At 36.0% G+C, this 19,315-nt stretch overlaps 1 pseudogene; it reads right to left on the reverse strand.

The window, feature by feature from the left end:
• Window positions 1–16,959: 16,959 nt before the first annotated feature.
• On the reverse strand, window positions 16,960–18,768 carry LOC147525303 (abscisic acid receptor PYL12 pseudogene; annotated as a pseudogene).
• Between the last annotated feature and the right edge of the window lie 547 nt (window positions 18,769–19,315).

Consider the following 19,315-nt stretch of genomic DNA (forward strand, 5'->3'; position numbering starts at 1 on the left):
ACTTACATAATTGCTTCCGTGTGAGGATTTACGGTGTCGCGCATCCCGCCGAGGTGGCTACGCATGAGTGGTTCATTATGTAAGGAGGCATGTGGATGTACATGTTCGGTGTTGGGTAGCGATTGTGGTAGCCATGGAAACTAGGTAAGACATAGATCTGACGTGATTTTTTGGGGACACACAAAGAAAGCCTTAAATAATCTAATTATGGTAATATGTTGGTTATTTGTTTAGTTAGAACCTAAAAGCTTCGATGGAGGAACTATCCGCCTTTATTTATTATCGTATAGGTTGTTGTGGTGGTTAGTGGGAAGTTAAAGCTACCTCGATGGAGGAACTACCCGCCTTTAGTTATTGAACTTAAGGATGTTGTATTAGTCGTTAAAAGTTAAAGGCCTCGGTGGAGGAACTAAGCTATTTATGGATTGTGTATATATATGTATATTATATGTTGTATTTTAGGACTACTCACACCAAAGATTGTTTATAATGCTTGACCGATTTGCATGTTTGCTTATCGGGTGTGTTCATTCAATGAACATAGTTGATAAGTTTTAATGAGGTTTAGTGTTGAAGAAGAGTGGTTCTTTGCTTGTGGTTTTTGCGTTAGCGTTATCTCTCGAGGATTTGTTTTGTTTTCCTTGAGGTGATCTAGAATTTTAGTCTAGACAATGTTTTTGTATTTCATTTGTAAATTTTATTAAAGAGTTATTGAAATGAGAGTTGTAACCTAATCTTATTTGTGAATATTTGTCATGAAGAAGACTTTTGTTTAAGTAAAAATTTTATTTTTTTATTATTCTCATTTTAAAAGTTTTTATGGGTTTTGGGAGTTGAGAGTCGTCCACCCCTGGAGATCGAAGACTTCGAAACAAATAATGTTTTTTCCCAATTCAGAATCGAAATTCGGGGGTGTGACAGCTTTGGTATCAAAGCATTTGTTAACGCGTGATTTTTTTAATACGATTTTTTCTATTTATTAATTATTTATTTATTTATTTTCAAAATTCATCGGATTGGACTCGGGATACGTGGGCCGGTTTTGGGCCCGAAGTCGGTTGGGCTTGGGTTTCGACCCAAGTATATAAACACATTTTTCTAGAAAATAGGGTTGAGAGAATAATTAAATATTAAAAATGGAGGCAGAGAGAGAGAGAGAGTCGGATTTCGAGATTTGAGCCGACGGTTCGGACGACGAAGGATTAGTTGAGTTCTAATACAAGTGAGTAGAGTTAACTCTCACCACTAATCAAAACTATGATTTTCATCGGTTTAGATTTTACTTAATTTTCTACCCAAATAAACTGTTTTGTGAGTAGTTTATCTTTTTCGTTTTCCCCAATATAGACCGATGAATCGACTTTAAAACCATGTTTTGTTCATCCTTCATTGTCTGCTCTTTTCTCTTCAAAGTTTATTCTTACTGTGAGTGGTTAGTCTTGGTTGTTTCTCGCATCCAGACACAGACCACATATTTGTTTACGGAAGAACCACCGTTCTATTTCTTTTCCTGACCGTTTTTGTTCTGATCAACCATGGATTTTTTATGTACATGTTTGATACACTGAAGAATTGTTAGTACCGCCTACACCAGTAGGTGGTGGGGAAGGGAGGCGCGAGCCCCTAACCTCCTCCTCTGCCAAAAACGCCATTTCGGCCATTACTGAGTTACTGAGTATTTTGATTGTTTTGTTTTTACTTTGTGTTTGAACTGTTTTGGTATATTGAGGGTTGTTGGTATGAGGTATGGTGGTGGTAGAGAGTTTGTGGGGGTTCGAAAACTCCCAAGAACAGTGATGGTGGTCGGATCTAACAAATTTTTGAAGTGTTTTCTAACTAAAAATCGGGGGTGCTTGGTGAAGCAAAGTGGTGGGGTTTTTCACCCACACCATTTTAAACGCCAGATAGATTGGTGTGTGAAGGTTTTTGGGGTGGCTGGAAGGAGCCGGTACATTCTTCGCGGAAGGGATGACCGAGAGCGATCCGATCCAAAGGTCCCGTGTCATTTATGTAGTTTTGGACTTAGGACTAATTAGTTGGGCCTTTAACCCTATTAGTTCGGTTGGGCGGTTTTGCAAGGTTTATGTGGGCTGGTCTAAAAATTTGAATTAGGTCGCATGGAATCTACTTAATTTTGAGATTTTCAATTGGGCGGATCGGTTATGGGCGGGTTAACCCTAAGTCAGTTTTTAGCCCGTCGCTAGGGCCGACCTGGTTTGAACTTTTAAATATGGATTGATTGGGTGAGGACCGGGTGGAATGACCACCAGGTTAGGACCGTTGACCGTTGGGTTATTTGTTGACCCGGATTATTTGGCCGACTTTGACCGGACTGACATTTTGACTTTGACCAGACTCTCATTGACTTTGACCGGAGACACGGCTGACTTTGACCAAGACTCCGCTGACCTTGGGAGCGATGTTTGACTTTTTAACCGTGACATGTGGACTTTGACTTTGACCATTGACGGTTGACTTTGATTGACCATTGACCATTGACTTTTGACCTTTGACTTTTGACCGTTGACTTTTTCCAGTTTTCACCTATTTGATTATATGGACACATATAGTAATAAAATCTTTGTGGGAAGCTAGTATATATTTGGTTGTCATTATCTAAGAAAGATTTGACATTGATGTTGTGTATTTTTGACACGCGACATGATATAATATCTTTGGGGTAGTTATATAAATCACGATATCTTGAGAAATGTATATACACTCCATTATTTTATATGTGAGATCTTAATATAGTATTGGTGAATGTTTGCCCGGGGAGTGTGGTGTAGTCTGATAAGATATTGGCGTGAAAGTATGAAACATGGTTATGAGATATATTGAGATATTTCTAGAGATTGTGGCTTAGTGCAATAAGGTAATTGACCGCGACGTGATATAATGGAATGTTTATGAGTCATTAATGTATGACACCGAATAAATTACGTGAACGAAAATCCTAGAACGACTACCACAACTCATGAGATTTGCCTTGTGTGGGCTTATGTGATATGATTGACCCATGTGTTGGGTGTATATATAAGATGTGATTGACCCATGTGTTTGGGCAATCGTGAAATTTATAGTGGCTTGATATATTCCGTTCAGCAAAATAGAACGATGATCGCGCAATAATATTTTATCTTAGAATAGTGGCGGTCTTACATAGATTTGGCTTCCGTGTGAGGATTTTACGGTGTCGCGGCATCCCGCCGGTGGTTACGCACGGAGTGGCTCATTATGTAAAAAGGGAGGCATGTGGATGTACATGTTAAGTTGGGTTTTGCGATTGTGGTAACCGAGGGAAACTAGGTAAGACATAGATACGACGTGATTTTAGGGACACGCAGAAAGAAAACCTTAATTAATATAATTATGGTAATATATTTGTTAATGATGTATCCGTAGATAGATGATTATATATAGTTTTGCGAAGGGTGGGTCAAATTAATTACTTGAAGCAGAGACGCGACCCACTCTCTGTGATTGAAAGCGAGGGAATGAGGCACGATATAATACGTTGTTTGGTTATTTGTTTAGTTTAACCTAAAGGCTCTCGATGGAGGAACTACATGCCTTATTTTTATTATGAGTATAGTTTGTTATGTGGTTAGTGGGAAGTTAAAAGGCCTCGAGGAACTACCCCTAGATTAATGTACTTAAGAATGTTGTATTAGTCGTTGAAAGTTAAAATTCGGTGGAGGAACTAACTGCATGGATTGTGTATATATATGTATATTATATGTTGTATTTTAGGACTACTCACACCAAAGATTGTTTATAATCTTGACCCGATTCATGTTTGCTTATCTAGGTGTGTTCGATTAAATGAACATAGTTGATAAGTCTTGACAGTTTAGTGTTGAAGAAGAAGGTTGTTGCTTGTGGTTTGTGGTTTGCATTAAGCGTTACATCTCCTTCATCGTTTGTTTTTCCCTCGGGTGATATAGCTTTTCGGTCTAGACAATGTTTTTGTATTCTCATTTGTATATTTTAATTAAAGAGTTATTGAAAAGAGATTTGTAACCTAATCTTAATTGGGAATTTTTGTAATGAAGAGGACTTATGTATAATTGAAATTTTTATTGGTTTTAATTATCCGTATATATTTTAAACCTGTTTATGGGTTTTGGAAGTGGAGAGTCGTCACACCTCTCGGAGTCGGGGACAAATAATGTTTTTCCCAAGAGATCGAAGGGGACAAATAATGTTTTTCCAATTCATCGAAATTGAGGTGTGACAGGTTAGTAATTTTGGTTAGCTTAGACTAGGGTGAGTCTAGGTGATTCTCGGATCGTGGTTTATGGGTAGTGTTTAAGAAGTTTTATTTTCAAAACTATTTCCGCTTAGTTGTTTTATTTGTTTTACAAAGAAAAAATGAAAGAGATATAAAAATAAAGAGAGTCAATATTTTTCTTGATTTGATTGTATGTGTAATGTGTATATTTATATTAGTTAGTTGTGGAGTGCATATGGAATGCTTTTATTTTTCCTTATCATATGAGGAGTGGTTATATGTGTAATATCTTAATTATTAATTGATTTGATCAAAATGATGTGTCTTTGCTATAATATTGTTTTATTGTTGGTGTTCATTTTCATGTGAAGTATGGATTAAGTGTGATAACATGTCCGTGAACTTTGTATTTGAGTGTTATGTTATTATTCAAAAATAATAAGATATTTAATCTATATTGAATGAGTTGTATTATCGATGGCTTTGTGGACGTCTTGAGTAAGGAACTAATTGCCTCGGTGTTGGAGGAACTATCTCCTCACTTTCATTACATTTTAATGGATGAATAGTATTTTTTTGAGTATAAGAGATTAATCTGTTAGAGGTGATTAGTTAGAAATAGACCTAATAATAAATAAAATATATGTGTATTCTTTTTGAGATGTGTATACCTACGTGTGATACAGATGTGTATTCTTTTGAGGCGTGTATACTTATTATGTATATACACGTGTATGATTAAAATTGTTTATATGTATTCTTTGAGATGTGTATACTTTTTTTTAAACGATATACGATTTTTATATTATTGTATATAGATGAACTATTTTGTCTTATAAGTGTGTCCGTGCCTATAAATATGATTGATTAATATCGTTAAATTAGTTTCACATGATTTTTGCATATTCGAGTATTTACTCTTAATTGTTTTGTTTCAGCCTATATGATTTTGATAGAGGATATGAAAAAATATTTTTGGATACGTGCTATATTTGATCCAGTTGCAAGCATGCAAGGGTGGTTTTAAAATTTAATATTTCTGAGAGCATGACTAAAGTAAATATAAAGTTTTATTATAGTATCCATGACATGAGTAATTTTTATTTTAAGTGTATCAGGATACTAATTTTCTTTTATACATGATAATGAAAGACTCCCTAATGTTTTATATCGGGATGAACTTTCTCCATATTATTGATTAGTTAAGTAGAATATTAATTTTTCGTAGAGTTTGCTACGTGTCAAGAAACTGCATGCTTATGAGTAATGATATATTTATCTTGCGTTTAAGTGACAGTAATAATTTGTTTTAATATAGACAGTTAAACTGTAATAGGTTTTGTAATGGCATGAAGATATATATTCGGGTATTATTTAAAAAAAAATAATTAATACCAATGTTATCTTGCTTAAGTTTAACCAACGTTTTTGTTCGTATAGCTTTACTTCCGAATCTCGGGACGAGATTCTTTTGAGATGTGTATAGCTGTAACACCCGTATTTTTAAATACGTATTTTTCTATTTATTAATTATTTATTTATTTATTTTCAAAATTCGTCGGATTGGACTCGGGATACGTGGGCCTGGTTTTGGGCCCGAGTCGGTGTTGGGCTTGGGTTTCGGACCCAAGTATATAAACACATTTTTCTAGAAAATAGGGTTCAGAGAATAATTAAATATTAAAAATGGAGGCGAGAGAGAGAGAGAGAGCTGGATTTCGGGAGCGTTGGAGCGCGACGGTTCGGACGACGAAGGATTCGTTGAGTTCTAATACAAGTGAGTAGAGTTAACTCTCACCACTACTGAAACTATGATTTTCATCGGTTTAGATTTTACGAATTTTCTACCCAAATAAACTGTTTTGTGAGTAGTTTATCTTTTTCGGTTTTCCCGTATATAGACACAGTAACTGGACTTTAAAAACCATGTTTTGTTCATCCTTCATTGTCTGCTCTTTTCTCTTCAAAGTTTATTCTTACTGTGAGTGGTTAGTCTTGGTTGTTTCTCGCATCCAGACACAGACCACATTTTTGTTTACGGAAGAACCACCGTTCTATTTCTTTTCCTGACCGTTTTTGTTCTGATCAACCATGGATTTTTTATGTACATGTTTGATACACTGAAGAATTGTTAGTACCGCCTACACCAGTAGGTGGTGGGGAAGGGAGGCGCGAGCCCCTAACCTCCTCCTCTGCCAAAAACGCCATTTCGGCCATTACTGAGTTACTGAGTATTTTGATTGTTTTGTTTTTACTTTGTGTTTGAACTGTTTTGGTATATTGAGGGTTGTTGGTATGAGGTATGGTGGTGGTAGAGAGTTTGTGGGGGTTCGAAAACTCCCAAGAACAGTGATGGTGGTCGGATCTAACAAATTTTTGAAGTGTTTTCTAACTAAAAATCGGGTGTGCTTGGTGAAGCAAAGTGGTGGGGTTTTTCACCCACCCATTTTAAACTAGATAGATTTGGGTGGTGTGTGAAGGTTTTTGGGGGTGGGTTTGGAAGGAGTACGGTCTTTGCGGAAGGGATGACCGAGTGAGCGATCCAGTGCTCCAGGTCACTGTGTAGTTTTTGGACTTAGGACTAATTAGTTGGGCCGGACCCTATTAGTTACGGTTGGGCGGTTTGCAAGGTTAATGTGGGCTGGTCCTAAAATTTGAATTGGGTTATGCATGGAATCTACTTAATTTTGAGATTTTCAATTGGGCGGATCGGTTATGGGCCGTTAACCCCGGTCGGTTTAAAATCGCTAGGGCCGGGTTTGAACTTTTAAATATGGATTTGGGTGAGGGCCCGGTGGAATGACCACCGTTAGGACCGTTATTTGTTAGGTTATTTGTTGAATGGACCCGGACCGGATTATGACCCGACTTTGACCGAAGAACGGTTTGACTTTGACCAGGACACATTGACTTTGACCGGGACACGTTGACTTTGACCAAGACACGGCTGACGCCTTGCGACCTTGATTTCGACTTTAACCGTGACATGTGGACTTTGACTTTGACCATTGACGGTTGACTTTGACTGTTGACCATTGACGGTTGACTTTTGACCTTTGACTTTGACCGTTGACTTTTTCCAGTTTTTCACCTATTTGATTATATGGACACATATAGTAATAAAATGCTGTGGAAGCTAGTATATATTTGGTTGTCATTATCTAAGAAAGATTTGACATTGATGTTGTGTATTTTGACACGTGACATGATATAATATGCTGGGGTAGTTATATAAATGCGATATCTTGGAAAAATGTATATACACTCCATTATTTTATATGTGAGATGCTAATATAGTATTGGTGAATGTTTGCCCACGGGAGTGTGGTGTAGTGCAATAAGATATTGGCACGTGAAAGTATGAAACATGGTTATGAGATATATTGAGATATTTCTAGAGATTGTGGCTTAGTGCAATAAGGTAATTGACCTGCACGTGATATAATGGAATGTTTATGAGTCATTAATGTATGACACACGAATAAATTACGAATCGAAAATCCTAGAACGACTACCACAACTCATGAGATTTGCCTTGTGTGGGCTTATGTGATATGATTGACCCATGTGTTGGGTGTATATATAAGATGTGATTGACCCATGTGTTGGGCAATCGTGGCCGAATAGTGGCTTGATATATTCCGTTAAGCAAAATAGAAACGATGATCGCATAATATTTTATGCCGAATAATGGCGGTGCTTACATAGATTTGGCTTCCGTGTGAGGATTTACGGTGTCGCGGCATCCCGCTCGGGGGTGGTTACGCCGCGGAGTGGCTCATTATGTAAAGGGAGGCATGTGGATGTACATGTTAGGCGTTGGGTTGCGATTGTGGTAACCAGGGAAACTAGGTAAGACATAGATCTGACGTGATTTTTAGGGACAAAAAGAAAACCTTAATTAATATAATTATGGTAATATATTTGTTAATGATGTATCTGTAGATAGATGATTATATATAGTTTTGCTTGAAGGGTGGGTCAAATTAATTACTTGGCGAGACGACCCACTCTGTGATTGAAAGCGAGGGAATGAGGCATGCGTATATAATACGTTTGTTTGGTTATTTGTTTAGTTTAACCTAAAACCTCGATGGAGGAACTACATGCCTTATTTATTATGAGTATATAGTTTGTTGTGTGGTTAGTGGGAAGTTAAAAGCGCATCGATGGAGGAACTACCGCCTAGATTAATGTACTTAAGAATGTTGTATTAGTCGTTGAAAGTTAAAAGGCCTCGGTGGAGGAACTAAGCTACATTATGGATTGTGTATATATATGTATATTATATGTTGTATTTTAGGACTACTCACACCAAAGATTGTTTATAATCTTGACCGATTTGCATGTTTGCTTATCGGGTGTGTTCATTAAATGAACATAGTTGATAAGTCTTGGATGTGGTTTAGTGTTGAAGAAGGTTAGGTGCTTTGCTTGTGGTTTGCATTAGTGTTACATCTCCGGATCGTTTTGTTTTCCCGAGGGTGATATAGCTTTTCAGTCTAGACAATGTTTTTGTATTCTCATTTGTATATTTTAATTAAAGAGTTATTGAAAAGAGATTTGTAACCTAATCTTAATTGGGAATTTTTGTAATGAAGAGGACTTATGTATAATTGAAATTTTTATTGGTTTTTAATTATCCGTATATTTTAAACTGTTTATGGGTTTTTGGAAGTGGAGAGTGCGTCACACCTCGGAGATCGAAGAGTCGGGGACAAATAATGTTTTTCCGAATTCTGTCGAAATTCGGGATGTGACAATTTGGTTAGCTTAGACTTAGGTGAGTCTAGGTGATTCTCGGATCGTGGTTTATGGGTAGTGTTTAGAAAGTATTATTTTCAAAACTATTTCCGCTAGTTGTTTTATTTTTTACAAAGATAAAGAAAAGAGATACAGAAATAAAGAGAGTCAATATTTTTCTTGATTTGTTTGTACGTGTAATGTGTATATTTATATTAGTTACTTGTGGAGTGAATATGGAATGGTTTTTATTTTCCTTATCATAGGAGGAGTGGTTATATGTGTAATATGTTAATTATTGACGGATTTGATCAAAATGATGTGTGCTGCTATAGTGTGGTTTTGTTGTTGGTGATCATTTTCATGTGGAGTATGGATTAAGTATGACGACCTGTCTGTGAACTTTGTATTTGGGTGTTATGTGATTGTTCAAAAAGCAAGGAGATATTTTATCTATATTGAATGAGTTGTATTATCTGGTGGCTTTGTGACGTACTGAGTAAGGAACTAATTGCCTCGGTGTTGGAGGAACTATCTCGCCTCACTCGTACATTGTAATGGATGAATAGTATTTTTTAAGTATAAGAGGTTAATCTGTTAGAGGTGATTAGTTAGAAATAGACTGAATAATAAATAAAATATACGTGTATTCTTTTTGAGATGTGTATACTTGCGTATACACGTGTATTCTTTTTGAGGTGTGTATACTTATGTATACACGTGTATTCTTTTTGAGATGTGTATACCTGCGTATACACGTTTATATATTATTGTATATATAGAGGAACTATTACCGTGCGTATAGTATGTGATGATTAAAATTGTTTTACCAAGAAAACATGCATGGGTAGGTTGTTTTCTAAAGGTCACGTTATTAATGATTAATTAATATAATGGTGATAATTGTTTTTTTTAAACCAGATTGGAATTTATGTAGATGATGTCTTAATATAATGATGATCGTATTTCCACAACAAACGAATTTTTATTTTGTCTTATAAGTGTGTCGTGCCTATAAATTATGACATGATTGATTAATATCGTTAAATTAGTTTCACATGATTTTGGCATATTCGAGTATTTACTCTTAATTGTTTTGTTTCAGTCTATATGATTTTGATAGAGGAATATGAAAAATTATTTTTTGGATACGTGCTATATTTGATCCAGTTGCAAGCATGAATTAGGATTCAAGGGTTGTTTTAAATTTAATATTTCTGAGAGCATGACTAAAGTAAATATAAAGTTTTATTATAGTATCAATGACATGAGTGATTTTTTTATTTTTAGTGTATCAGGACACTAATTTTCTTTTATGCATGATAATGAAAACTCCATAATGTTTTATGCCGGGATGAACTTTCTTCATAGTATTGATTAGTTAAGTAGAATATTAATTTTCGTAGAGTTTGCTACGTGTCAAGAAACTGCATGCTAAAAAGATATGATATATTTGTCTTGTGTTTAAGTGACAGTAATAATTTGTTTTAACATAGACAGTTAAACTGTAATAGATTTTGTAATGGCATGAGGACCTATATTCTGGAATTAATCAAAATAATTAATACCAATGTTATCTTGTTTAAGTTTAATCAACGTGCATTCTTGGGTATGTTCTAAGTTAATAACTAACGTTATTTGTTCGTATAGCTTTACTTCCGAATCTCGGGACGAGATTCTTTTGAGATGTGTATAGTCATGAACGTATTTTTAAATCACGTATTTTTCTATTTATTAATTAATTAAATTATTTATTTAAAAATTCATTTGGACTTCGGGATCGTGGGCCTGGTTTTGGGCCCGAAGTCAGGTTGGGCTTGGGTTTGGGACCCAAGTATATAAAACACATTGTTCGGAAAAATAGGGGTTGAGAGAATAATAGAATATTAAAAATGGAGGCGAGATGAAAAGCCGGATTTCTCGAGGGTGGAAGGAGCGACGCTCGGACTCGGAGAAATTCGTAGGAGTTGCTCATACAGGTGAGTAGCTCTTTTGCTATTTCACCGTAATCGTAAAACCGTTTTATTGTCCCATGGTTTCACTAATTTTTATTGTTCATTACTTTCGGCCCGGTGAAGCATTGTTAAAACCTTTGTAATGGACTTAGTGTCTTTTTGTATTATTTAACTTTGTTAAATTTCGTTTTTGTAATTAAACCTGTCGAACCGATCTTGTGTCTATAATCATCGACATTGATATTAGTGTCAATACTTTTAGTTGAAACCGTGGATTTGGTTGAAATTCGTTGGTTGATATTGGGCTTTTCGCTCTGCTCATCGAAGCTTCGGCGACATCGATTGAATGGCGTCGACCACGTAAATCGTTTTGTTTGTTTTAATTTAAATTAGGAAATGGTTTGTTGGGTTGTGTGTGTGGGGATGTCGAGTGAGGCGGTGAAGCTTGGAGAAAGCTTGAGCCATCATTAATGGCGTTCTTGCCATTCTTGGAGCTCTGAAGGTTTTGAAATTTAGGTTTATTTGGTTGTGTTTGAACTGTGTTTTTGTATGGTGGGTTGATGGGATGATGTTTGGTGGTAGTGGGGATGGTTGGGGTTGTCGACTTGAGCTTGGAACAAGCTTTAATGGCGGCGGAAAGTTGGTTCCAGATCTAGTTTGGTGATGTCGGATTTAAGGATTTGAGGAATGTGTGTTTGTTAAAGAGGTAGGGGTTTTTGCAGGGAGTAAAACCGCCTAGTTAAAAATGGGTGGTGTGTGGAGGAGTGGTGGCCGGATTTTGGTGGCTGTTGGTGGTGTGAAGATGATGAACAGTAGATTTCGGTTGGATTTGGGCCTTGGGCTTAGCTAGTTTAATTGGTTGGGCCGGATTCTATTTTAGAGGGTTGGGCCCGATTATGTTCTAAAGTATTGGGCCAGTTCATTTCTATTTTTTTGTTTGGGCCCTTTTCCTATTAGTTGATAACTTGTTATGGGCCAGTTCTAATTTTTGTAATTGTGGGCCGGTTTTCTTTTATTTTTGGACCGAACCACATAACTGTTTTGGGCCCGTATCTAATATTGCTTGGGACCAGTCCATTGGACTTAAAATAGATCTATATGGGTCTTTCAACTTTTAAACTTTCGGGTTCTAAGGTTTGGGCTCGGCTAGTTGGGTCCGAACCGTTTTCGTAGTCATGAGCCCATAAACCATGGACCCTTGACCTTAGCCATGAACCATGGCTATGACCATGAACCTGTTGAACATAGAAACGACAGTTTGACTTTGACAATGACAGTTTGACTTTGACCAAGACCTGTTGACTTTGACCAGGACATGTTGACCTTTGACCATTGACGGTTGACTTTGACTTTGACCGTTGACTAGGAAACGTTGACTTTTCTAGTTTTTCACACGTTTGTTTATATTCATTATCTAATTATGATTTGGCGTGAGTAGTGTGTAAAAAAAAGCATATATATTGGGCTTTGATTGTGGATTGTAGATCAGATAATTGTGCTACATTTTATGTTGTAAATGGTATGGACAAATTAAATGTGGAAATCTTTGTGGAAGTCGATATAAATCTAGTTGTCATTATCTAATTAAGATTTGGCGTGAGTAGTGTGTAAAAGCATATATATGTTGGGATATATATATTAAATGGAATAGTTTTAGAGACATAAATGTATAAATACTCCATTATTATATATGTAAAGATGCTTCTTATGAGGTAGTATAGTATTGGTGAATATTTACCCACGGGAGTGTGGTGTAGTGCAATAATATATTGGCGTGAAAGTATGAAAGTGGTTATGAGATATAATTGAGATATTTCTAAATATTATGGCTTAGTGCAATAAGGTAATTGACCAAGCGTGATATAGTGGATTTATTATGAGTCATTAATGTATGACACTTGAATAAATTACGAACGAAAATCCTAGAACCCGACTACCACAACTCATGTGATTGGCCCTTTTCGTTTGCTTTAATCTGAATGGCCTTCGGGCGCCCTACGGCGTTTGATTTAAAATTGAATGACCCTCCCCAAAAAGTGCGTAAGCCCGAATAGTGGCTTGATTATTCCGTTACGCCAAAAAATAACGATGATGCTGTAACGCGATATTTTATGCCGAATAGTGGCATTACTTACATAATTGCTTCCGTGTGAGGATTTACGGTGCGGCATCCATTTCGGGGGTGGTTACGCATGCGAAGTGGTTCATTATGTAAGGGGAGGCATGTGGATGTACATGTTCGGCGTTGGGTAGCAATTGTGGTAGCCGGGGAAACTAGGTAAGACATAGATCTGACGCGTGATTTTAGGGACACACAAAGAAAGCCTTAAAATAATCTAATTATGGTAATATGTTGGTTATTTGTTTAGTTATAACCTAAAAAGCCTCGATGGAGGAACTACACACCTTATTTATTATCGTATAGGTTGTTGTGTGGTTAGTGGGAAGTTAAAACCTCGTGGAGGAACTACCTACCTTAGTTATTGAACTTAAGGATGTTGTATTAGTCGTTAAAAGTTAAAGGCCTCGATGGAGGAACTAAGCTGCCGTATGGATTGTGTATATATATATATATTATATGTTGTATTTTAGGACTACTCACACCAAAGATGTTTTTATAATCTTGACCCGATTTGCATGTTTGCTTATCGGGTGTGTTCATTAAATGAACATAGTTGATAAGTTTTGATGTGGTTTAGTGTTGAAGAAGAGTGGTTCTTTGCTTGTGGTTTTTCGTTAAGCGTTGCATCTCGGGATTTGTTTTGTTTTCCCTTGAGGTGATATAGAATTTGATCCCTAGAGACAATTTTTTTTGTATTTCATTTGTAAATTTTATTAAAGAGTTATTGAAAGGAGAGTTGTAACCTAATCTTATTTGTGAATCTTTGTCATGAAGAAGACTTTTGTTTAAGTAAAAAAATTTATTGGTTTTTATTATCCGCATATTTAAACTGTTTATGGGTTTTTGGGAATTGAGAGTGCGTCACACCTCGAAGATCGAAGAGTCGGGAACAAATAATGTTTTTCCGAATTATTGCATTACACGAAATTCGAGTACAAATTGATTGACTCTGATTAGTCAGATCGATTGTCATAATTAAGTCACTATGAAGTGAGCTATAAGGACGAAGATTGAGAGTCGATCTACATTCATATTAGTGTTTGACACGTGCTTGATATTTATTGGATGTGAATATTACTCCCTCACAATCACCATTCACACATACAATTACAAGTCACGAATTGGCAATTGCTGATTCATGTCGGTATACATTCAATGATATTAGACAACTCATGCACAAAAAAACGTATACCATTCGTTTTCTCAGTGTTACTCCCATGAAAGGAAACCGAAGGCTATTGGCACTGGCTGTACTTTAAGAAGTAGTTATCAAACAACTCGTGAACAAAAAAATGTATACCGCTCGGTACTTTTTAGCTTATACAAGGGCACATCTACTAACAGTCTAACACCATTGCTCTCGTCATCATATTACTCTCGTCTCATTGTTGTTGAGTCCCATTATTGACACCCTCAAATTGTATTGGGCATACCCCAAATAAGCCCGACCCAACTTGGGGTCTACAATTGTGTTAGGCACTACACACCATCCCGTACTCCCGAACATAGTACAAAATATCAGGATATGGGTATTTATCGATACTCAATTTCTGGATATGTATCGTGGATATATCCCTCTCTTTGGGGATATTTGACATTGTTTCACATGCAAATATCGTGGATATATTTAAAATATCGACAAATATCGTAGATATTGTGGATATTTCTTGATATATCATGATACATTATTTATATTTATTTAAAATATAATGGTAAATATTAAATAAAATTGTTATATACACAAAATATCGCTAAATATCTCCAAATATCTCCAAATATCTTCAAATATCACAAATATCGCAAATATCGTCAAAATATCGTAGATATTTGCAGTCGTATATATCTCTTAACATATCGTGATATTTATATATCTTTTTTTGAAATATGGATAGATATCCCCAAATATCGCGATATATCGGGATATTTTGTACTATGCTCCCGAACACTCCCACCAAAAAAACCCAACTTGAAATAAAACCGGCAGACCAATTAGAACCAGTTTCCTTCTTCTCCTCCAGCCATTATCCACCAGTTTCCTTCTTCTCCTCCACCCAACTTGAAATAAAACCGGACATTGTTTGAAGCTTAGTGATATAAAGATTATTTGGGAGTTTAAGCGTCCTGATGACATTGCAGAGAAGCAATATGATGCAGCTGGGGATGGGGATGTTTTGGTGGTATTGGATTTGTGTCCAGATGAGTTATTGTTTGAAGCAAGAATTGCTCGAGAGATTGTTAATAGAATCCAGAAATTAAGAAAGAAAGCTGATCTAGAGCCTACAGATGTGGTGGAGGTGTATATTGAATTGTTGGATGGTGAGAAGTCTATCTTGGACCAAGTTTTAAAGTCTTAGGAAACATTTATCACGGAGGCTCTTGGATCTCCTTTGCTCCCTTCTGCCATGTCTCCATTACGAAGTGTTATTCTCTGTGAAGAAAGTTTCCATGGTATATCTGGTTTGGCTTTAACAATCCGCTTGGCAAGACATGCGCTAAAATTTATCTCTGATGCTATTCTTGTGCTATATTCAGGAGATGAAAAGTATGCTGATGGTTTAATATCCGAACCCGACCAATCCGATCCGATAACACTAAAAATTCAAAAAACACCCAAAAATTATATTTGAACCCCTCTTCCCAATCCGATCTGAATAAATAAACATATATGAAAATGTATCCGAACCCGATATATTTGGTAATCGGGTCAGATCGGATTCGGGTCTATCCGATCCGATTCTCTACTCTAATCCTAAATGACTTGGTAGTATTGCGCTAGGGCTAATTTTCCATCAAACTCAGAAATTTCATAGATTAAAGATTTCAAAATGATGTCACATATTTCATAAGATTTTATTGTATTGTTTCTCAATTTGTGTCAATAATTTGTGTACGAAGAAATAGACTTGAGAGTTTTGAAAATGGGAAAGGAGAGAGAAATGCAAAGAAATAGAGTCTTTTAGGATGAAGGGCAATAAAAAGTTACAAGATGTAGTTGGGCAGATGCCCAAGACAAAATACAAAATATAATATATATATATATATATATATATATATATATATATATATATATATATATATATATATATATTTTTTTTTTTTTTTTTTTTTTTTGCAAAATGGATTGTGCCCCTAGCAATTACCTTGTTTAATTGGATTCCAAGTGACTACAGAATCTGATGCATTATACAAACTACAGCCTATTGGACCTTTCCTTGAGAGATACGAGAACATAGTACAAAATATTCCGATATATCGTGATATTTGGAGATATCTATCCAGATTTCAGATTTCAGATATATAAATATCACGATATATTTAGAGATATATATGACTGCAAATATCGGTGATATTTCGATGATATTTGCGATATTTAGGAGTATTTTGTGATATTTAGAGATATTTGGCGATATTTTGTGTATATAACAATTTTATTTAATATTTACCATTATATTTCAAATAAATATAAATAATGTATCATTATATATCAAGAAATATCTACAATATCCATGATATTTGTCGATATTTTGGATATATCCACGATATTTGCATGTGAAACAATGTCAAATATCCCCAAAGAGAGAGATATATCCACGATACATATCCAGAAATTGAATATCGATAAATACCCATATCCTGATATTTTGTACTATGTACGAGAATGCCAATATGAATCGAGCCATTAGTATCTAGTGTTCTTCCTTACTGGTATTGCATCGTTGTTACTTGCCTGGTGGTGTGGTGCTTCTTTGATTTGTGCAAAGAGTTTGAACTGGGTAGTTTATAAATTTTGTTTTGCTAATTGGTAATTTTTATTATAACGGGAAATATGTACAGAGAGGGAGAAACAAAGGGAAAATAATACACTTTATATTTTAGGTCCTGGAAATGGATTTCCAGGAGAGCTACTAAACTTGTCTGTAGTAGGTGGCTACTCATCTTCTGGCCCCTGCACCAGGAAGTGTGGTTTGCCATGCCACCAATCTTTAGTCCTTGTTGCCAGCATGCATCCTTGTCAAGCACTTGTTTCCGCTGAGAAATTAATCTCATTCAAAGTATGAGTGATGTTCAACCATTCCACTTTACTCTTTGCTTTGTGCCCTGAACTTTTGATTTTCCAGTGGACTTCATCCAACTGAAAAGCAATGACTCTGCAGCTTTTGATTGGGATTCAACCCTATGTATTTTTCCATCCCATACTGGTGGCTTTATACCCAACATCTCCCACCCTCCCCCTCCCAAGACACACACGCGCCACCACTATACCACATAAATACCTCATTCTGCATCATCTAGTCAGTGTATACATCCCTGATTCCCTGGCGTACTGTGTTAAATGATTTTTACAAAAATGAAACAAAGTCGTCCTTATTTCCTCAGAGTCATCTCAGTACTAGGAGAGGGCTCACTTTTATCTACTGATATGAATCAGTTAATGTAACTGCACATTACACCATGTTCAAACTAAACCATGCATTCTGAAGTATAAACATTAGATCTGGTGCAAGATGAGTTAAATTATATTGTACAAATCTACACATGTTTATACGAATATTATAAAAGGAAAACTACATTATTATATCATTACAGAATAATTCACATCCATTTTCTCGGCTACTCTAGACAAAGATTGCAGGTTGCACCTTATTATGGTATCTACAAATGAGCATGTGTCTTCCTCAGTGTTCCCGTCAGGTACATGGACTGTATAAGACTCCATTACAACTGTGTTCCTAGGTTCATCTTCTATCTCGTGCAGTGTCAGCGTAGAATGATAGTCTGTGAGGCGATGATCCCCACCAATAATACTGAACTCGATAACATGAAGTTTGTCATCGAGTTTGTCAAGTCGTTCAATACTCCAATGGGCTGGGAGACCCGACACCAACTTTAGTTCACGAACACTACCGACGCCTTCATTTCCACGGATCATACAACAACTCTTTACGAATTTCTTATAAGCTTGAGGTTTGCCAAATTGTCGAACTATAGACCATACCAAAACCAGTGGTGCATCAATATTTTGAACCACTACAGAACCACATTGCTTAGGGATATGGGAGGGTTCTTGAGTATCATAGTCACTCAACATTTTGAGTTTGCTGGTTTTCCTCTTGACCTAAAGTCGTGGAGTTTGAGTTAAAATCAGTGCAACAAGGCGCTTTAAATAACACAGATTTGCTCTATCTCATCTTGGTGTTTGCAGTGCTGTCTTTTCTGTACTTGTCACTTACCTCTATTTCTTGGATTTTATTTACTAAATTTACCTATTATACACTCTTCATTTCATCAGTAAAATTAAGGTTAGTCGGTTATTAGAGCTGCATGGATTCCAGCTCCTCGACACTTCCCCATCTCTGCTGCCTCTAAAGTAGATCCAAAACTGAAGTCATAGATATAGTGTTTTGAGTGTGGCACTAGCAATAATGGATCAATTTTATTGTATACCAAATCAAATCTCATCATTATGAATTTGTTTGATTTAGTCAGTACTAGTAGACTGGATTTACTTATTTATTGTAGGGTTAGGCAGACCCTTACCTGCATTCAGACTTAATTCATTCATGAGACGTTCCGTAACAGATAGTTGGCTGCCGATAAACGTCTGTATTTCTCCCTCCACCGAGTACTGTTATGTGATCGGTGATCCTATTAAACTGGTTTTAGGATAGTGTATTAAACTGGTTTTATTTGATAGACAAGGGTAAGGTTCAAGAAAAGACCATTTACAATTGTATATGCGGAAGCTTGAACACAATGTCAAAATCCAGTGATGAGAAACCTTTCCCAACAATCAAGTACTTATTACCAAAAAAAAGTACTTATTATCCTAGAATCCCTTAGTCAAACACCACCGAACTTTTCAGGATTCGTTGATTTTCAATACTATTGAGCTCAAACAGAGTTAGTCTAAAAATGGGGCCTAATAAGGCCAACGATAAAAATCAATTTCCGATGTCACAATCTCACTCTCTATATATGCTAAACAATCACATAAATATCACATGCCAGTACCATGGATTGATTCTGTTTTAACTCCCAGAATCCAAGTTAAAGAGAGGGAAGACACTTCCAATTCAATTACCCGAAGACAGCAGATAATGTACAGTTTAACTCTAGCATGCAGGGTGGAAGTATATATGAGCAGTTTGTGTTTTGTGGTGTTTTCTGCATTTTCTTCACAGAAGAAAGGATTTTTATTCATCATTTGAAAATAATGTTACATCACAGAGCAGAGATAACCTTTTATTAGTCCCAAATTCC

This window comes from Coptis chinensis, chromosome 1 (genome assembly GCF_015680905.1).
Source record: "Coptis chinensis isolate HL-2020 chromosome 1, ASM1568090v1, whole genome shotgun sequence".
Taxonomy (NCBI): domain Eukaryota; kingdom Viridiplantae; phylum Streptophyta; class Magnoliopsida; order Ranunculales; family Ranunculaceae; genus Coptis; species Coptis chinensis.